General features: G+C 36.5%; 1 long non-coding RNA gene across 6 annotated transcripts; it reads left to right on the top strand.

The window, feature by feature from the left end:
* Nucleotides 1–4,563: 4,563 nt before the first annotated feature.
* Nucleotides 4,564–19,278, top strand: LOC117911765. Of its 6 annotated transcripts, none has more exons than XR_004650908.1 (7): nt 4,582–4,751; nt 4,858–4,960; nt 5,654–5,866; nt 8,197–8,466; nt 10,223–10,281; nt 17,369–18,060; nt 18,230–19,278. It is a non-coding gene; the product is annotated as an uncharacterized LOC117911765 (long non-coding RNA). The 6 variants fall into 6 exon arrangements; XR_004650911.1 differs by adding an exon at nt 5,982–6,114 and having other exon boundaries at nt 17,369–19,278; XR_004650909.1 differs by having other exon boundaries at nt 4,564–4,620; nt 17,369–19,278.
* Nucleotides 19,279–20,495: the final 1,217 nt, after the last annotated feature.

Here is a 20,495-nt window from a genome sequence, read left to right as displayed (position 1 = left end):
AATCGCCACGTGGCTCCTTGAGAGCCTTCCACCTGCAAAGAAATATATCTTGTATAGAAAATGAGAACAAGCCCCAAATGGGGGTCTAAAATTATGTTTTCTTTTTTACATTTTACTTTCTCTTTCTTGTTTTTTTCTCCTTGTACTTTATTATTCTACAACATGATGCTTCACGTACATAGAAATTTCACGTACATAGAAAAAGAAAAGAATGCTTAGGATAGAAAAAAAAAATTCTCTATAAGATTTCTTATAGATATGTACCCTTATTTTCTTCAAATGAATACGAAAAGTGGTATGCCATTATATCCCATTTTTATTATTACAATTTTCATTTATTTTATTTCATAGGCAAAAGTTATGTAAATCATATTTTATATAATCAAGTTAGAAGCTTGTAATCATAGATATTTTAATTTTCCATATAGAAATTTTTTCTTAACCAGAAGTTATGAAAACAATCTTTATTGACCATTATTTCATAACTAAAAGCTATGTAAGTCATATTTTATATAATCAAGTCAAAAACTTGTAATAATTAATAATTTAATTTTATAATAGCCAAAAACTGTATAGACAATTTTTTATAACCAGAAGTTATGAAAACAATCTCTATTGACAATTATTTCATAGTTAAAAATTATGCACACAATTTCTAATTCTCTTGTATAACCAAAAGTTATACAAAACAAAATTGTTAATTAACTACTATGTAATTAGAAAACACAAAGACAATTTATAATTTTGTTGTATAAGTAGAAGTTATATCATAACATAATTGTTAATTGATTAATGATATTATAACATTACTCAAATTTTCATTATTCATAGCCTGAAGCTATGAAGAAAAGTTGTTAAATTAATAATTTTTAAAATTTATATAGCTAGAAACTATATGAAAAATATGTTATTATAAACTTATATCATATGGTTAGAAGCTATATAATTATTATTATTCATAACCTGAAGTTATGAAAATGAGAAAACTAATACTCTTTGTACTAATAAAAGGATATGTTAAAGTTGTTGACATGTATTTTCTTATAGCTAGAAGTTATAGAAAATAAAATTGTTAACTAATAATTTTGTACAACTTTATAAAATTCATGTAACCAAAAGTTACAATGATAATATATCATAGTTTAAAGTTATGATAACAAGTATGTAAATAATATTTACACATTATCAAAAAAATTAATATTTACATATTATAAAAAAATTAATATTTTGTATATCAAACCATATAAAATAGGTATGTTCCTGGCACATTGGATATTTTGTATATCAAACCATACAAAAATTAATATTTTGTGACATCCCACATCGAATAGGAGGGAAGTTCCTAACGCTATATAAGTATGGATTCCTCGTAACCCTATAGGCGCGTTTTAAATCCATGAGGACTCCTTTGGGTTCAAAGCGGACAATATCTACATAGTTGGGAGTGGGTTGTTACAAATGGTATCAGAGCCGATCCCCAATCCCGGTGTGGGGTTTGTTTGGCCCCACAATCCCGTGGGACACAACAAGGACGTTGTGTCTGCATGGGAGGAAGGGTGGTGTGTTTGTGACATCCCACATAAGATAGGGGGGAAAGTTCTTGACGCTATATAAGTATGGACTCCTCATAACCATATAGACGCGCTTTAAAGCCGAGGGTCCATTTGGGTTCAAAACAGACAATATCTACACAGTTGGGAGCGGGTCGTTACATTTGTGATGTCCCACATCGGATAGGGAAGAAAGTTCTTGACGCTATATATTAAGAGGCTCCTCTTAACAAAGTAGACGCGTTTTAAAGTCGAGAGGGTTCCTTTGGGTCCAAAGCGGACAATATCTACATGGTTGGGAGCGGGTCATTACAAATGGTATCAGAGCTAATCCCCAACCTCGATATGAGGTTTGTTTGGTCCCGTAAGGGTGTTTGTTTAGCCTCACAATCTCATGAGACACAATGAGGACGTTGTGTCTACATGAAGGGGTGTTTGTGACATCCCACATCGGATAGGGGGGAAAGTTCCTGGCGCTATATAAGTAAGGACTTCTCGTAACCCTATAGACGCGTTTTAAAGCCGTGAGGGCCCCTTTGGGTTCAAAGAGGACAATATCTACACGGTTGGGAGTGAGTTCTTACATGTACCCCTCTTTTAATAGGTATTCACTAAGACAATTGTACCACACAAATCTGAACTGTTTCAATTCATATAAAGATCATTGTATCTTGGTTAAGTACATTTTACGAGGATTTATAATATTTGCTTTAGGCAATTTAAATCCTTCAAGGTTTTTCATGTATATATACAGTCCTTCTAAGACTATTAAATTGATCAAAAATCGAAATTTTATTACATCCATAACAGGAGAGTATGTTTCATCATAGTGAATATCGAGTTTCTATGAGAAACCTTGTGCTACTAGTCGCACTTTATATCTTATGATTTTATTTTTCTTATTACGCTTTCATATAAAACCTATTTGTATTCAACAAGCTTTACGTCTTTAAGCGTTTAGACTATAGGTCTAATTACTTCTCGTTTTGTTAACGAGTTTATTTATGTTTAGATTACTTATTTCCATTTTGGCCAATCATGTTTATGTCGGTATTCATCCACGGTTTCGTATTCAAAATCCTCATCATTTCTTATGATATCAATAGCCACTTAGAAAGAAAATATATTGTCAATAATAAGAGTATTTCGGTCACATTTTTCTCTCATATTTAAGTAGGTAATTAAGATCTTATCATTATTAGGTACTTGTACCTTTTTATGAGCTATTGTACAATATATGTCTCTCCTAAGGCTATTAGTTTAAATTATGCCTCTTTAGGGGTTGCTTGAAATTAATCAATCATTTTAATAACATATTTTAGATGCAACTTCTTCATGATTGTCATCTTTTCATATATCTTTCCTTATATTTTTACTAGGAAATGAATCTTTTGAGCTAACGTGTGACATCCCACATTGGATAGGGGGGAAAGTTCCTAACGCTAGATAAGTATGGACTCTTCGTAACCCTATAGATGCATTTTAAAGCCGTGAGGGCCCTTTTGGGTTCAAAACGGACAATATCTACATGGTTGGGAGTGAGTCGTTACAGTAAATGAATAACTTTATACGTCCATGCATTTTCATTAAGAAATCAGAAATTAGATTTGTAATTATTGTAGTATGTGTCAATACTTAAATCTTATTGGGACCCCTGAAGAGCTCATAAGAACGATGGATTATTTGAAGAAAGAATTTGAAATGAAATATTTTGGAAAAACAAAGTTCTGTCTCGCCTTGTAGATTAAGCACTTTCAAATGAAATGTTAATCCATTAGTTAATATATATAAAGAAAGTTTTGAAGGGTTCCTTATGGGTAAATCACATCCATTAAGTTCTTGAATGATAGCTCATTTGTTTAAAGTGAAAAAAAAAACATCTTCCATTCTAAATAAGATAATGAAGAACTACTTGGTCCAAAAGTACCATATCCCAGTGTTATTAGTGTATTGATATATCTTACAAATTATACATGATCATATACTGCATTCTTTGTTAACTTACTTGTGGGATATAGTTTTGCACCAACTTAAAGACATTGGAATAGAGTCAAGCATGTACTACGATAACATAAGTTTATTTTATTCAAAAGGTTCAAAATCTTAATTGTTTAGATATGTAGATGTTCAAACCCTTACAAAACTCATTCTCAAATAGGATATGTATTTACCTATAGTAGTACAACAATATCAGGGAGAATAGTTAAACCAACAATGAAAACATGTGGACTACCCTCCATCAGAGGTAATGCTACCAAGTTATATAAAAGATAATATTTCATGCATTACACATATTAAAAATAATGCATTAAAGGTGATAGAATTAAACATATATCGTCCAAGTTCTTTTACATTCATTAGCTTTAGAAGAGTGGTGAAATTGATAATCAAACAAAATCGATTATTCAATAATCTAGCAGATCTATTCATAAAGACGTTACCTTTAACTACATTGAAAAAGTTAAGTTACAACATCAAATGCAAAGATTGAGAAATCTACTTGTTAAAATGTTAAATAAATTATAATCATGTCTGCATGAAAGGGAGAACACTAATATGGATATACTGTACTATTTTTTCTTTCGTTTAGGTTTTGTTCCATTGAGTTTTATTGATAAGGTTTTTAATGAGATAGTTATAATATTGTTATAATTATCTAAGAGGGAGTGTTATAAAATATGAGAATTTATAACATTATGAGAACTTCTTTATGATTATTTGTGGTGCTCTATATATTTTATAACTCTCTATATAACAAGAAAGACTTCTAATAAAATTTCATTTCGTTTTCTTTTCACATTTTATTTTCTTTCTCATTTTATTTTCCTTCCATTTTTTTTGCTCTAAAACACAATTCCAATATATTAACTTATTTAAATTAAAAAATTCAAATAAACAAATTTTAGAATTAAATCCAATCCATATAATCCTAAATGAATAAAAAAAAGGAAAAAGGCAAAATTTGAAAAATAAAAGTGTGGGTATACAAATACTACAAACAAACGAAACAACAGTAGGAGACAGTCTCAGAAGCAGAGCAGAGTAGAGCAGGTTATTGAGAGTTTCAGAGGTGCGTTTCGCTTCTCTTCAATCTTAGCAGTTCTCTATCGCTTACTTTCTCTCTCGTCGTTTCCGCATTTTCTCTCTGGAAGGCTGAGACCTTTGTTGTTCAATCTCTGTTCTCAATTCTCGGTTTCTCAGGTTTTCGCTCTCTCTCTCTCTCTCTCTTGGGAGTTTGATTTGTTGTTTTTCTGTGTTTTTGATTTTCAATCTGATTGTTTTCTGTTTGGTTGGTGACAAATGGCAGGAGAAGGGAGGACGATAGGAGGAAAAAAGTGCAGGATTTGGTGCACTGAAGCGGTCAGTTCTGTAGGTTTCTATTGCAGCAGAGACTGAGTTGAACCTCTGTGGTGTGTAATTTAGGGTTAAGTTGAGTGGTATTGTTGGAATGGAAAAGTTGATGAATGACTCTTTCTGTTTGTTTTTTTTTTTCAAATGTTTATGTTATTGCTGTTGATAGTGATACTGCTAGTTGTAGCGATAATCGTACTCTGGCGTGGTTAGGGTTAGAGGTTGTTTTCTTGTTTGTTGAAGTAATTTGGGGTTTTTGGTTGATTTTTGGGGTAAAGATGGAATTTGTGAATCATGTGTTGATAGGCTTAGACTGTATTTGGTTGCCTGGTGTAGATGGAAGGAATATTAGGAAGTCCCCAATTCCAAATCCACTTTTTGGGTCCTTAATGCTGGTAATGGGTTAGTAATGGGTTTGCAGTAGAAGTGGAATTGCTTGAACCCTAATCCTTTGACTATTACTGATATGCTGTGATATTGGTTGATACTGTCTAGTACAGTCCCATACAGAGATAAAATTCCTATAGGGTTGTATCTCTATGAATTTCTAGAAACTATAATAAAAATATATCAATTGCTTGGCCTGGATACACATCTGGTATATATGGACTGATGTTTGAAACCCTGGTGCCCTATTACTAAGTCTCAGATTTCATTCTTGGAGTAAACTTCATTCGTTCTATGTGGAGTTTATATATAAGTCAAAACATATGAACATGAAGTCATGAGCTTTTATTTTTTTCACTCTCCAGGAAAAAGGGGAAAGAGAGAAGAGGAAGGCAAAGCAAAAAAGGGAAAAGGCCAGCGAAAAAAGATTGGATGAAAAGAGCAAAAGATCAGACAAAGAAAAGAAACAACGGAAAAGGCACCAAAGTGCTGTGGATGATCCAAGTTGGGACAGAAAAGGGAAACATAAGTCTAAGAATTCCAGTAAAAGTAGCAGTGACTTCAAAAGGTCAAGACAGGTACACTTCTACTAACCCCTTTTTCTCTGTATGAGAAACAAACTTTTCCTTTGGTTCATTTGGTTTATTATTCACTTCATACACTGGGGAAACATGTAATTTTTTGTTCTGATAGATGGAGGAAATGTAACTTTTGGGCTCTCCTGTCGTGAATCAATAATGAAAGGAAGCACAAGAAACACAAGAGAGAGCTTCAGAGTGGTTCTTGGAGAAATAGTGACAATTAAGAGCTTCAGATTGAGAACTTGGTAGTATTTTCTTCCTCACAAGTTGGTTATAGTTCTTTTTTTCTTATTTAATTTTCTTTAGTGCTGGGAAGATACCTTTTTGGGCTGCAATGTACTTGCTTATATTTACAACATATGATGATTAGTATTTGCCTTGGTTTCTAATCTAATGAATCATTTTCTGTCTAATGCTTAGCCTTGCATAAGCACTATATTAATAATGATTCTGGCAGTGTTTGATTGGATGTTGTGAAAGATATTCGCTGCTTAGACTTGGTGAACGAACTCCTAGGTGGCTTTTGAACAGGCTTCAAATCAGTCAATGTGGTAGTGGAATTAACGGGTGAAACTTTATAGAGTGACTTACAACTAACACAATAATTCAGTTAGAGAATGTTTTAAACTTTCAACCTCAATCACTCCGGGGGGTGAAATTATTTTGTGAATTTAATGAAAGTTTCAAGATCATGTTTCTAAATGGTTTTTTTCCTTGATTGATTGAATGGCGTATTCTGGAACATCAGCTTGCCTGCTTGCATAAGTTCTATCAGATGACCATGAGAACTTCTCCTACATGGTTTGACCTGATTTTTTTTTAATAGGCAATTTGAAGTCTTTAGAACAGTCTTATAATTTAAGGACATATTTCCAAAGAATGTTTCGTCAAAAGAAATATTTTACATCATCACTTTTCCTTTGACACAGTAGAGATCCACATTGTCTATGTATGGAAACTATGAGGATTATCCCGCCTTTCTTTCTCAAATGCTTTTCATCTGGGCCCAATCCTTATGGAGACTTCTACCCAGTGTCTCCAAAATAGGCCTTTCTGAGCTGGAAAATGGAATTCTCTAGATTTTTCTGGTGAAATTTTAGGTCCTACCATAATTTTTCAGTCTCATCAATTTCAATACTTTTGATAAAGAGACCCTGGTTTCTCATTATCATTGTCAACTTTTAAAGTCAAACCTAGGCAAAAAACAATAGTTTACAAGATTGGACATCCAACTATTCAGTGAGTTGCATATCAAGGTGGGGGTAGAGGGAAAGGAGAGAGTAGGCTCTGTCATTCATCAAGGTTTGGTTCATGTCATAATAGGCATGTACCATAATCAAATGCATACTCTTCAATTTGTATTCAGTAAACTCTTTTAGCCCCTGAATTTGATTTTTCCTTTCGTTTTTTTATTTTTTTATTTTTTATTTATTTTGGCAAACAATTTTTTTGTAATCTTAATTTTGAACATGTGAGCAAATTTCCAGAATTTTAATTGATCTTGCTTCAAATGTATTTGTAGTGGATTGTTGTAACAATAATAGTATGAAGAATGTTTAGATGTTCAAATTCTTAATTTTTGGAAACGAGATCAAGTAAATTTTCATTCACATATGCCCACCCAGTCTAAAAGTTTTAAAGCCATCATCAAATGTTAATGATGTTGTGATCTGTCTGGTATTTTTTAAATGAAATGACAACCTGGTGGAGACAAGTAAAATAGAAACTAGGGAGAGGGGTTGTTCTTCGTGAAAGATATATTAACTATATTTTTTTTTTGATAAGTATTCGTGAAAGATATAGTAACTACACAAGTAAGAAGAAGAAAATTGTAGAAGAATGAGGATTATTTGAAAAAGACATAAGAGAGGGACAGTTCTATTCATGTTACTGATTAAAAAAATGTCTATATCTAGTGATGAAAATTTTAAATCAATGTACAGTCTCCATAATTAAAATGTAAACAAGAAAGCAAATTAACTGAAAAGTTCATCGGGGAGCTAAATTCTCAGTTGCGCTGCTGAATGTGCTAGAAGACTTGTGGCCTCAAAAATCCATTATAAACTCATGGCAAATGCTTAAAATCATAATCATGCGATGCAACAGTAGTATGCGAGTTTTTATTTTTTGTTCTTTTTCGTTTACATGTTTTTGTCCTGATGTTATTTAATATTTGCCTGAATATGACAGCCATCAAGAAGAGTGTTGCATTGGCAATAACTTTTGAAATTTAAAGTGTTTTGAGTATTTCATGGTTAGTCTCATAAGCACATGGCTTAATTCTCCCAATATCTACTCCTGATTGCTTGTCTCTTTCTTGCTTGCAGCTTTTTGATTGTCCAGCATGGTGTATTTCTCGTATCACTTTTTACCTGGAGAAATAGCATGATAGCCCCCACAATCACAGGCTGAAAGTGTCCCATAGCAGACAAGGGTATTTTCATGGTGAAGAGGCATATTGTCAAAAAGCAAGAGACTGCTTATTGTTGGCAAGAGAAAATGAATACAGTCCGTCGTTCTGATTGTTAGAATTTGAAGGCCTGGCTGGCTGTGTCTAAAATTTACCAAGCCATGAAGATTGGAAGAAGTCAATGGAGGTATTTGTCTATCCGAATATAGTTTTGAAGCACAAATAAATCAAATGTTAGCAAGATAGTTTTGGATGATCTTTTTGGGCTGATGAAATGTATTTCCTTGTTTATTTCCCTTGTAAAATTCAAATTTTAGGTTGTGTAATTTTCCCTTTATTATATGAGGATATTGGAACTTTTGGCCATTACAACTGAAATTCAAATGTTTAATGGAATTCAAGTTGAATCTGTTTTGTTGCTAGTTGCATTTTTAGATGCGTCTGGCCATCACCTGTTTCTGGGATATTTAGGATTTCATGAAATGGTATTTCCATTTTTTTAGTGTCACACATGCTCATGGTTCATTTTCTTCTATTTTCTCCATTTATAGGATAATTTTGCACCTTGTATTGGTACTTAATAAATAATGAAATTTCAACCTAGCCTATGGCTTTGTTTCAATCCCATAAAGTACATTGAGAAGAAAATTGTTGCAAATAAATTGAAATAGAAATCCATTATTAGGTAATTTTCGGCATTCCCCTTTCCTTTCCCTTGTTCTTTTTGTCACTCAATTGGGGCTAATGTTGTTCCAACTGGTTGGGAAAATGGTTATGTAGAGCTTGTTTCAGTCTTCTTTTTTTGGTAATAACCTAGGTTGGAAAACATGTAGACATTCCTAGAATTATGGCATAACAGTTGGGGAATTCCAGAATCCCACTGATAGAGGAATTTGTTTTTAGGAAGAGTTAGTTTCCTATTTTAATTAGTTTTGTAATCTTTATATATAGTCGTGTAAAGGTTTCTTTCATATAATACAATTGACTCAATTTTTCTCCTAAAATCGCCAGCCTACTAACTAGTTAGTGTGAAGGGTAAAAATCATGACATAGTACTTGTTTCAGGCCCCACTTGGGATTGCTTTTTGTCTTTGGCTTTAGCTAGAAGTTGAAGCCAAAACCAAAGCCATAATTTTCAAAAGGCAATATTGATACTATAAAAATTTCATTAAATATGGAATAGTTTCCTAAATAAGCCAAAAATAGTGCTTCTACAACAAGCAACATTCTCATGACTTCCATTTTAAGTTCTTGTAACAAATTTATCCAAACAGCTGTGGAAGCTCTTACCAGGCCTCATTGCAGCTTTTGTAATTCCTGAAGATATTGAGTAAACACATTTGATTAGGTTACTCACGCTTGTGATTTTCCATTTTTAGGCAGTGGTAAGATTCCACTTCTTTTAGTTGTATGGGTTTAAACTCGTGACATGAAGAGTGTTGCTTTGATTTCTTTCTCAATGGCATTTTGGGCCTATTTGTCCTGTTACATCTTATTGGTCTAGTGCCAGTTGAAGGCAAACAAGCATCGGTTATCTGATCATTCAGCTTTTTGAGTTTAAAATATAAGATTGAGTCTTGTTCAGATTAGTTACTTGCCTATTTGTTAAGTAAAGGTTCTTTGCAAAAGATTTGGCATAAAAAATCTCCTTGTTTCCTTTCCTCTTGACAGCTGGCCAAATGAAATGAAAACATATTGATAAGTTTGGTGGACCTTTCTAGCTTTGTAATGGTTTTCTGTTTAAATGTCTTGTTCTGTCACTCCGAATTTATATGTTTTGGAACTACCAGTTTGCTGAGAAGCCCTTGAAGATGTAATTATAGTAAAAATAACTATCATACAATATTTAAAAAACTTAATACATAAGAAATACTCATTGCACATCACACGTATCCAATTAGGTCATCAGATTGACCTGTTCTTGATTTGTGACCTGGTTTCAGGTTTGATGGGGAGGCTGGCTTTTAAAACACCGTCTTCAAGTTCGACTGCGTCAAATGCTGTAAGTGTATGGATTAAGTTAGTATCTTTGCTCACTTAAACTTTCAAATATTAGTATTTACTTGTCGATTAGGAGTTAAGGTGACATTAATTAGTAAAGATATTCTCTGATCATCTGACATGGCAGATTTGGTTAGTTAAGTAGTGTGCTAGCTGGTGCATTTCTTTTGCTTCTATATTTATGTATTTTTGGTTCAACATATGGTATGAAATGTGATCTATCCAACTATTTGTGCCTTATTGTCAATCAAATCTGTGAGGACTATTGGTGAGTCCTTGTCATCCTTATCTAAAGCCATGATAAAAATTGCCATTTTTATCAATGTCTTTTGTTAGGCTGTGAAATAGAAATAAAAAGATAATACAATGAAAATTAAGAAAAATTTTATATATTTTGAAACTTGTCATTTTCTCTTTTTTCCTTTCTTTCTTCTTCTTCTTTAAGTGAGAAAAGTTGGAAATAAAGGGTAATAACTTACTGGATCAAACTTGAAACTTTTTTTCCCCCTTCCCTTGAACCTTTTACCACACAATTTTTGATAAAACACAACCTTAATGAGTATTCCTAGAAATGAAAATTTTGAGGTTACTTTTGGAAATGTCGATTCCTTGTATATGATATCCCTTCAAAACTCAGAAGATCTCTTTCCCATTTAAGACATGGTATCTTCCTAGGGGAGAAAATAAAAGAAAGTGGACAAGCTATTTTTATTCTCTTCTTTATTTATTAAATACATCTGATTTTATAAATATTATTTAAATGAACCATTATGTAAATTTTAACAATTCCTAAGCAACTACTAAGGTAACCAAACATTAGAATGAGAATAAACCTTGACAAAAATCTCAACTTTCTTACCTTAACCAAACATTAGTGTTGAATATAATGTATTTATAGTGTATAACCTTTCCTTGTTAATATAGGACACATATATGGTAGGACACATGTATGTTAGTTAGGACTTTTAGCCTTGTAGGACTCTTAGCCTTGTATATATATATATATTTCTCAATTGTAAGTAGATTATTACATTAATGAGAATCAAGGTCTTTCTTCTTTCTCTCTCTCTCAACATGGTATCAGAGCCAAGGAAGAAAACCTAATTCTTTCCTGTTTCCCGTGTCATCAACTCCGGGAAACCTTCCGGTGACCGTGTTTCATTCCGGTCACCTTCCCCATCTCCCAATACTTTCCGGTCATTCGGAACGTCGACAGAAACCACTCACCGCCGGCGAAATTTTCCGGCGAAATTTTCCGGCGAACTTTCCGGCGAACTTCCGGCGACGTATTTTTCCGACACCGACCATACCAGAAGGAGCGCCTGGAGGAGATCTCCAACTTTTGTGAAGGCACCAGCACCAAAAAAGCCTCCACGCGCCGTCCACGTGCAATTTTCCGGCCGGCGGCTGCATCTCACGCGCCGGCGCGTGAGGGCGCGTGAGGCATTTTCCGGCGACGCGCCTCCTCCTCCAGCTTCGCCTGACGCCGACCAGCCTCCCTACCTCCCTGGTTCTCCCATCCGAGCCCTGCACATACCTCTTTTGGGGATTTTTGTCTCCGTCGGCCCTCCAAACAGTCTTTCCGGCGAAGCTCTGACTACTTTTTCTCCACTCCAATCCCTGCACGTGCCTTGGGAAGTGTTCTTCTACCTTTCTAGTGGTACCACGCCGCAATCTGAGGCCGTCTCCCTTTTTCGGTGGTGCCACGCCGCAATCTGAAGCCGTATTAGGGCTCTCTTCGATCCAAACATACTTCATTCTCCAGATAAGTAGATATGACTACTAAAAATTCCATTTTTTCCGCTGTTATATCTGGATCTCCTATGATTACTTCGGAGAAATTGGTTGGCAGTGACAATTATCTTTCCTGGTCTGCCTCTGTTGAACTTTGGTTTATGGGTCAAGGATATGAGGATCACTTGATTACACAGGAGGCAGATATCCCTGAGGTTGACCGCGTACAGTGGAGGAAGATAGATGCACAGTTATGTAGTGTATTATGGCAATCGGTTGATCCTAAGATTCTTCTTCATCTTTGGGCCTACAAAACTTGTTTTAAATTTTGGACTCAGGCCAAAGGATTATATACGAATGATGTCCAGCGTCTTTATAAGGTGGCTTCTGCTATTGTCCATCTCAGCCAACAGGACTTGGATCTATCTACTTATATTGGCCAGATTGCCTCTCTTAAGGAGGAGTTCTTGACTGTGATGCCTCTTACTCCTGATGTTGGGGCTCAACAAACACAGCTTGACCAGTTCTTCATGGTTCTTACTCTTATTGGCCTCCGTCCGGATCTTGAGCCTGTCCGCGATCAGATTCTTGGTAGTTCATCAGTTCCGTCCTTGGATGATGTGTTTGCTCGCCTCCTCCGTATCTCCTCCACTCAGACTTTGCCATCTGATAGCACTTCAGATTTTTCTGTGTTAGTTTCTCAAACTAGCTCTCAAGGAGGCCGCAGTGGTACCCGAGGTAGAGGTCAACGTCCTCATTGCACCTATTGCAATAAACTTGGCCACACTCGCGATCGTTGCTATCAGTTACATGGACGACCTCCTCGCACTGCCCATGTGGCCCAGTCCTCTGATTCTCCGCTGCCTCAGCCTCCGAGCTCTTCCGCATCTCAGGCTTCTGTTGCCTCTGTTGACCAGCCTGGTAATGCCTCTGCCTGCCTTACCCACACATCTTCTCTTGGACCCTGGATTCTAGATTCTGGAGCTTCTGATCACTTATTTGGTAATAAGGATCTTTTCTCCTCTATTACTACTACCTCTGCTTTACCTACTGTTACCTTAGCTAATGGTTCTCAAACTGTGGCTAAAGGTATTGGTTTGGCCCTTCCTCTACCTTCTCTACCTCTCACTTCTGTCCTTTATACTCCTGAATGTCCTTTTAATCTTATTTCCATCAGCAAAATCACTCGTACTCTTAATTGCTCTATTACCTTTTCTGATAAATTTGTGACCTTGCAGGACCGGAGTACGGGGAAGACGATTGGCATAGGACGTGAGTCTCAAGGCCTCTATCACCTCACCTCGGATTCATCTCCTGCAGTTTGCATTTCCACTGATGCTCCTCTCCTCATTCACAATCGTCTGGGCCACCCTAGTCTCTCCAAGTTCCAGAAGATGGTCCCTCGTTTTTCCACTTTATCGTCACTTCCGTGTGAGTCATGTCAGCTTGGGAAACATACTCGTGTCTCGTTCCCAAAGCGTTTGAATAATCGGGCAAAATCTCCTTTTGAGCTTGTCCACACTGATGTTTGGGGTCCTTGTCGGACTGCGTCTACTTTAGGATTTCAGTATTTTGTCACTTTCATTGATGACTATTCTCGATGTACTTGGTTATTTTTAATGAAAAATCGAGCTGAGTTATTCTCTATTTTCCAGAAATTTTATGCTGAAATCCAAACCCAGTTCAATATTTCTATTCGTGTGTTACGCAGTGACAATGCCAGGGAATATTTTTCAGCACCATTTACTTCGTTTATGTCCCATCATGGGATTCTTCATCAGTCTTCTTGTGCTCATACTCCTCAACAAAATGGGGTAGCTGAACGCAAGAATCGACATCTTGTTGAGACAGCTCGTACTCTCCTCCTCCACAGTAATGTTCCTTTTCGTTTTTGGGGGGACGCTGTTCTTACCGTTGTTATTTGATTAATCGTATGCCCTCCTCTGTCTTACATGATCAGATTCCTCACTCCTTTCTCTTCCCTGACCAACCACTTTATTTCCTTCCTCCTCGTGTCTTTGGTTGTACTTGCTTTGTTCATATTCTCATTCCTGGACAGGACAAGCTTTCCGCCAAAGCCATGAAGTGTCTCTTCTTGGGATACTCCAGACTTCAGAAGGGTTATCGTTGTTATTCCCTTGAGACTCATCGATACTTTATCTCCGCTGATGTCACCTTCTTTGAGGACTCACCATTCTTTTCCACCACTTCTGAGTCTCTTCCTGTTTCTGAAGTCTTGCCTATTCCCATTGTCTCCCCACCTGATGCTATGCCTCCTCGACCACTTCAGGTTTATCATCGTCGCCCTCGTGTCGTTGCTCCTCTCCCTTCTGCTGAGGCACCTGCTGACTCACTTCCTATCCCTTCGGCTTCACCTACCCCGGCTCTGCCTTCTCCTAATGACTTACCCATTGCTGTTCGGAAAGGTACTCGCTCTATTCGTAATCCTCATCCTATTTACAATTTTTTGAGTTATCATCGATTGTCTTCACCCTATTCTGCTTTTGTTTCTGCTATATCCTCTGTTTCTCTTCCAAAGAGCACCCATGAAGCTCTTTCCCATCCAGGCTGGCGACAGGCAATGGTGGATGAAATGGCTGCTCTGCACTCTAATGGCACTTGGGATCTTGTTGTTTTACCCTCGGGTAAATCTACCGTTGGCTGTCGTTGGGTCTACGCAGTTAAGGTTGGTCCTGATGGTCAGGTTGATCGCCTTAAGGCCCGCTTAGTTGCTAAAGGCTATACTCAGGTTTATGGTTCTGATTATGGTGACACATTCTCTCCTGTTGCCAAGATTGCTTCTGTCCGTCTGCTTCTCTCCATGGCTGCCATGTGTTCTTGGCCTCTTTATCAATTGGATATTAAAAATGCCTTCCTTCATGGTGATCTTGCCGAGGAGGTTTATATGGAGCAACCCCCTGGTTTTGTTGCTCAGGGGGAGTCTGGTTTAGTATGCAGGTTACGCCGTTCTCTATATGGCTTGAAACAATCTCCTCGAGCATGGTTTGGCCGTTTTAGTTCTGTTGTTCAAGAGTTTAGCATGCTTCGCAGTACAGCAGACCATTCAGTTTTCTATCATCATAACTCTTTGGGGCAGTGTATTTATCTGGTTGTTTATGTGGACGACATCGTCATTACAGACAGTGATCAGGATGGTATTCAGAAACTAAAGCAACACCTTTTTACCCACTTTCAGACCAAAGACTTGGGGAAACTCAAGTATTTCTTGGGAATTGAGATAGCTCAATCCAGTTCTGCTGTGGTCCTTTCCCAAAGGAAGTATGCTTTAGACATCCTGGAAGAAACCGGTATGGTAGACTGTAAACCGGTTAACACACCTATGGATCCGAATGTCAAACTTGTACCAGGACAGGGGGAGCCTTTAGGAGACCCCGGGAGATATCGACGGCTTGTAGGTAAATTGAACTATCTCACCATTACTCGTCCAGACATTTCTTTTCCTGTGAGTGTTGTTAGTCAATTCCTACAGTCACCATGTGATAGCCATTGGGATGCTGTAATCCGCATTCTTCGATATATCAAAAGTACACCAGGCCAAGGTGTGTTGTACGAGAACAGAGGTCATACTCAGGTTGTTGGTTACACAGATGCAGATTGGGCTGGCTCACCCACAGATAGACGTTCCACTTCAGGGTACTGTGTTTTTATTGGAGGTAATCTAATATCTTGGAAGAGTAAGAAACAAGATGTAGTGGCCAGATCTAGCGCTGAAGCCGAGTATCGAGCTATGGCTTTGGCAACATGTGAACTCATATGGTTGAGACATCTTCTTCGAGAGTTGAGATTTGGAAAGGATGAACAGATGAAACTCATATGTGATAACCAGGCCGCATTACATATTGCATCCAATCCAGTCTTTCATGAAAGGACCAAACATATTGAAGTTGACTGTCATTTCATTAGAGAGAAGATCGCATCAGGATGTGTTGCTACAAGTTTTGTTAATTCAAATGATCAACTAGCTGACATCTTCACTAAATCTCTCAGAGGTCCTAGGATTAAATATATTTGTAACAAGCTTGGTGCATATGACATATATGCTCCAGCTTGAGGGGGAGTGTTGAATATAATGTATTTATAGTGTATAACCTTTCCTTGTTAATATAGGACACATATATGGTAGGACACATGTATGTTAGTTAGGACTCTTAGCCTTGTATATATATATATTTCTCAATTGTAAGTAGATTATTACATTAATGAGAATCAAGGTCTTTCTTCTTTCTATTAGAATTAGATCTTGTGTTTATTACATTCTACAATTTCATTTGTTGAGGAGGTGTTTTGTTCATCAACATCTAAACCTGGAAATGGAAATCATATTTCAAAATTGACATCTCAGAATGTAACAGATATAAGACATCATTCTACAGGTTTGGTTTGCCAAAACTTAAAACACAGGAATGGAAATCATATTTCCAAAAAATGAATTCCCAGAATGTAATGGATATGAGACCTCATTCTAATATTTAGTTAAAGTTAAAAATTTGAGATTGCCATCAAGTTTTATTTTCATTCTAATGTTTGGTAATCTTAAGATTTGAAGATTACTACAACATTATTTAACAACCTTGAAATAATATTTACAAAATTAGATTTAGTTATAAATAAAAGGAAATTAGGATCAGCTGTCCAATTTCCTTTTATTTTGGGTATGAGATTCTTTCACTTTTGATTCCTCTCATATCCAAGCTTCAAAGGAAATTAAAACCTTCATAGTTGCGTGATACCCAAATATAGGAACCTTATACTTGAGAATAAGATACTTATTCCCTAATTAAGATACATGCAAACCAAACACACCCCAAGGGTGGGTTTTGAGGGCCTTGAAGGAGTTTCAAAGATTTTTCTATTGCATTTTCAGTTTGCTTTGGTCATGTTGAGCTAATATCAAAATTAATGCACAACTTGTAATCATCTGAACATGGCATTAGCTCTACAAGATCTAGAGGATTAGCAGGCAAACTGAGATCATGATCGAAAATGGCATTCTGGGGGCCCAAATCTTTTCTCAAAAAATCAAAGAAATGATCCCAAAAATTGCTTCCTATTTTGCTTCCTATCATTGCTATGTTACTGTTCTTCTTGAACCCTTCTTTCATAAGGCACTATCACAACTCCCACCATCATCACACTCATCATTATATGCCGTCATTTCTGCTCATTGAAAACTACATCATCTACACCTCAAGTTTCTTAAGTACAGAATCAGAAATGTTCTTATGATAAGTGTCTTTGAACATGCCTCCTTGTCTTCCAGCCCCTTACAATGTTTGATCTGTAGTTAAGTGTAAGAGCTTGAACTAATAAACAGATTCCATATAACTATGTAGAGAGAGGGGAAAATTGATCTGCTACAAGAAAAAGTTGATAATGTCTGTGACAATATGATCCATGATAGCATCAGCTATCTCTATCCCAATCTCTATGGTCAGTGGCTGGGAATCACTCCATTCTTGTTTTGTGGTAGAAGAGTCTGAATTTATCAGTTTGGTTATGCTTGTAACATGTCCACATTGCTTCCCCCAGTAGCAGATATGCTCACAAATATTTTTAGAAGGCTCTTCGTCCCCTGGGAATTCTTCGTTCTTCTGCACATTACTCTTCTTTCCATGGATTTCTATGGCTTCCTTTTCACAGTCGAATGAAACCTGCTTGGTGTGCTGCATGATTCTTTTAGTTTTTAGGCACTGAGAAGAACCTGCAAACCCAAATATCTCCTCTAGTTTTGCAATGCCAGGATGACTCTGGATTAGTAATTCCCATGGAAAAGCTGAGGCTGTGGAGTTTTCTGTGGTTCTTTTCTGCAAATTAAAGCTGGAAGTTGAAAGGATTTCTTCTTGTCTTGCAATGAAGAAGTGTTGGGCTGTTTCATCAAAAAAGGGGATTGTCACTGAGATATTCTTGGAAATCAAGAAATGCACATTTATTCAATTTTATAAACTCCAGAACCTTGGTTTGATGGTAATGTTTCTAGCACCGATACTGGGCTGAGTTGCCTGTCATCCATGAATGACCACTGAAGGTTTGTATCTGTAGCAGCCTGTTCTCTTCATGAATAACTGAGCTTAATATATGGATGAGAAAAGAAAATTGAAATGCAAAGAAAATGAGAAGAAAATAAAAGGGTGAATTTTGTTTTTATCCACTAGAATGAAATTTGGAACCTGTGCCTTTGTCATCTTCGTATGTAGTGCATTATCAGAGGGAAAATGATGGAAGTTCTCTTACCTCTGGTCCTCCCATATCAAAAGGTTCAAAGGTCTGGAAAGTACTTGTCGAAGAACTTGAGCCACGATTTTCTTTGAAAAACAGGTGATTGTGCATGATATTGATCTTGGGAGAGGAGTTGTCTGGAGTCATATCTTTCCGGATCTCAGAAACATTATAAGTTGAAATTTTCCAGCATTCATTGTTGGAAACAAGCTTGGTAAGAACTGATCTCAGGACTCTTGAACCATTTGCTATCCTTTCTCTTTTAGTGCTCAATTCAGAACCAAATGTCGATCTCTTCAAGTTCTTAGCTGAATTATTGGGGCTGCAACCATTTCTCGTATCCGAATTCAAGCTGCTCCTTGTGTACCTTCTCTCTGAAAGGTAAGTTGTCAGCATAAAAGGCTCTTGTTGTTCTTGGAGAAGTTCTTTTAGCTGCTTTGCTGGTCTAGATGATGAAGCCATTAGGTCTGCAAAAGTTTAGGGGTTTAGAGTGGAAGAGAATGAAAATGTAAGGTGCAAGTTAAGCACTAGGCTGAAGTGGAGATGAGGTGCCGGAGCAATAATTGTAACTGTATCGAGCATGTCTGTCAGATTGAGCTGAGAGGGAGGAGAAGCCAATAGAGAAGACTGAAGAATTAAGAGAAAGTGAGAGAGAGAGGCCAAAATTTTCATTTATTGCAAGATTGCCTGGATCCTGATGTGCACAAAAAAAATATTCATTAGAATATTGCATAGATTCTAATGTGCCTAAAACAGCCTTATCATTAGTAACCAGATTACATCCTGAAAGAAGTGGTCCCAAGCCCTCCAGTTTTGTCTTGTATTGAAGAGTAACTTCAGTTGTCTTCTATTGAGTGGAGGCAAATTGAATGTCATGTATCTGCATGGATGTTGGCTTTATTGTACCCTTGTGAATTCTTCTATATGTATATGATTTTTTTTTTTTTTTTGAGAAGTATGCATGTGATCAAATATTTTATTTCCAAACTACAAGCATCTATATGGGTATGTATTATTTGACCCTAAATTACTCTTCCGTGTCCCTCCTTTTAGGACGCTAATGTAATATAGTTGAACTCTTGTTGTTAACAAGACATGTTATTGGGGGTTCATGCATGTGGTTGGGTTCTGATAAGGGTGTCTTGTTGCTTTGGGTAGGTAGGTGTGGAGTAATGAGACCTCATTTTCAGGGTGAAATGGAAGATGAAGGGAGAGCCCTTAAATTAGAACGCTCATAAGTATCTATTGCGTCTCGCTATTGAAATCTTCTCAATACTTTTGAAGGGAAAAAAAAGGCCATACGAGACCTTCAGAAGAGTACATTCTTGCATTTGTGCTGATTTGGTTTGATAGGTAGACATGAGCCAGTTGACAAATGGTGCCCCTGGTGGGCTGCACATCATGGGTTTTAATACACTATCCTGTGATATGTGGGTTGCTTCAGTTCCTAAGGCCTATGGCCTTAAGCCAGCCCTCATGATTGGACTTAATTTCTTTTCCAAGATTAGGTTGAATTTATAGGTGACAATTTTCAGTTTATGAGTGTTTTGGCTCCTGGTTCATGAAGTTCTTGGGTCTCTTTATTTGTTTATTTTGAGAGGTGGGGATGGATTGATTGATCATTGAAAGAAAGGGTTATTGGATTTAACTGTGAACCCCATGGTGTAATTTTCATGGAAGACATGGTGCATTGTTGCTTATTACCAGTCTATTATGATCCTGGCTGACCTTGCCAAAATTGACTCTTTATTCCATACGATAATTTGGCCTATATATAGAACCATGCATTTTTCACCCAATGTTTCCAAGTTTTGCAGGAATTTTCAGGTCTAACAATAGCTTATGAAAAGATTCACTCTGACCTTCTATGGAGGACCAAGGTGAGTCACAAACTTCCAATTCTTTTACCCTTGTTAAAAAGAGAGGAAAAGAAAAAGATGTATTGAAGGCACTGGCACTCCCTGAGCTTATTTAGTGTTGATATTCCTATACATTTTAGTTTATGATATCAATTTTGAGCTTGTTTTTGGAGTTTCTTGAACTGGGTATAATGCTTATTTTGGTAGTCCCTTTCCAATCTAGTTTAAACAAAAAATCAAAGAGAAGTTGGAAATCTCCCTGCAGATCCTCAATAGAGAGATGGAATGCAAGGGTAGGGAAGTATCCTTTAGATATCACTCTGAGGTCCCCAACCTGGCATGAAATTTGTCTACACTTATTTTATCCCTGAAGCTTTTAATTGAT

This window comes from Vitis riparia, chromosome 3 (assembly GCF_004353265.1).
Source record: "Vitis riparia cultivar Riparia Gloire de Montpellier isolate 1030 chromosome 3, EGFV_Vit.rip_1.0, whole genome shotgun sequence".
Taxonomy (NCBI): domain Eukaryota; kingdom Viridiplantae; phylum Streptophyta; class Magnoliopsida; order Vitales; family Vitaceae; genus Vitis; species Vitis riparia.
This window is presented reverse-complemented; position numbering and strand designations above follow the sequence as displayed.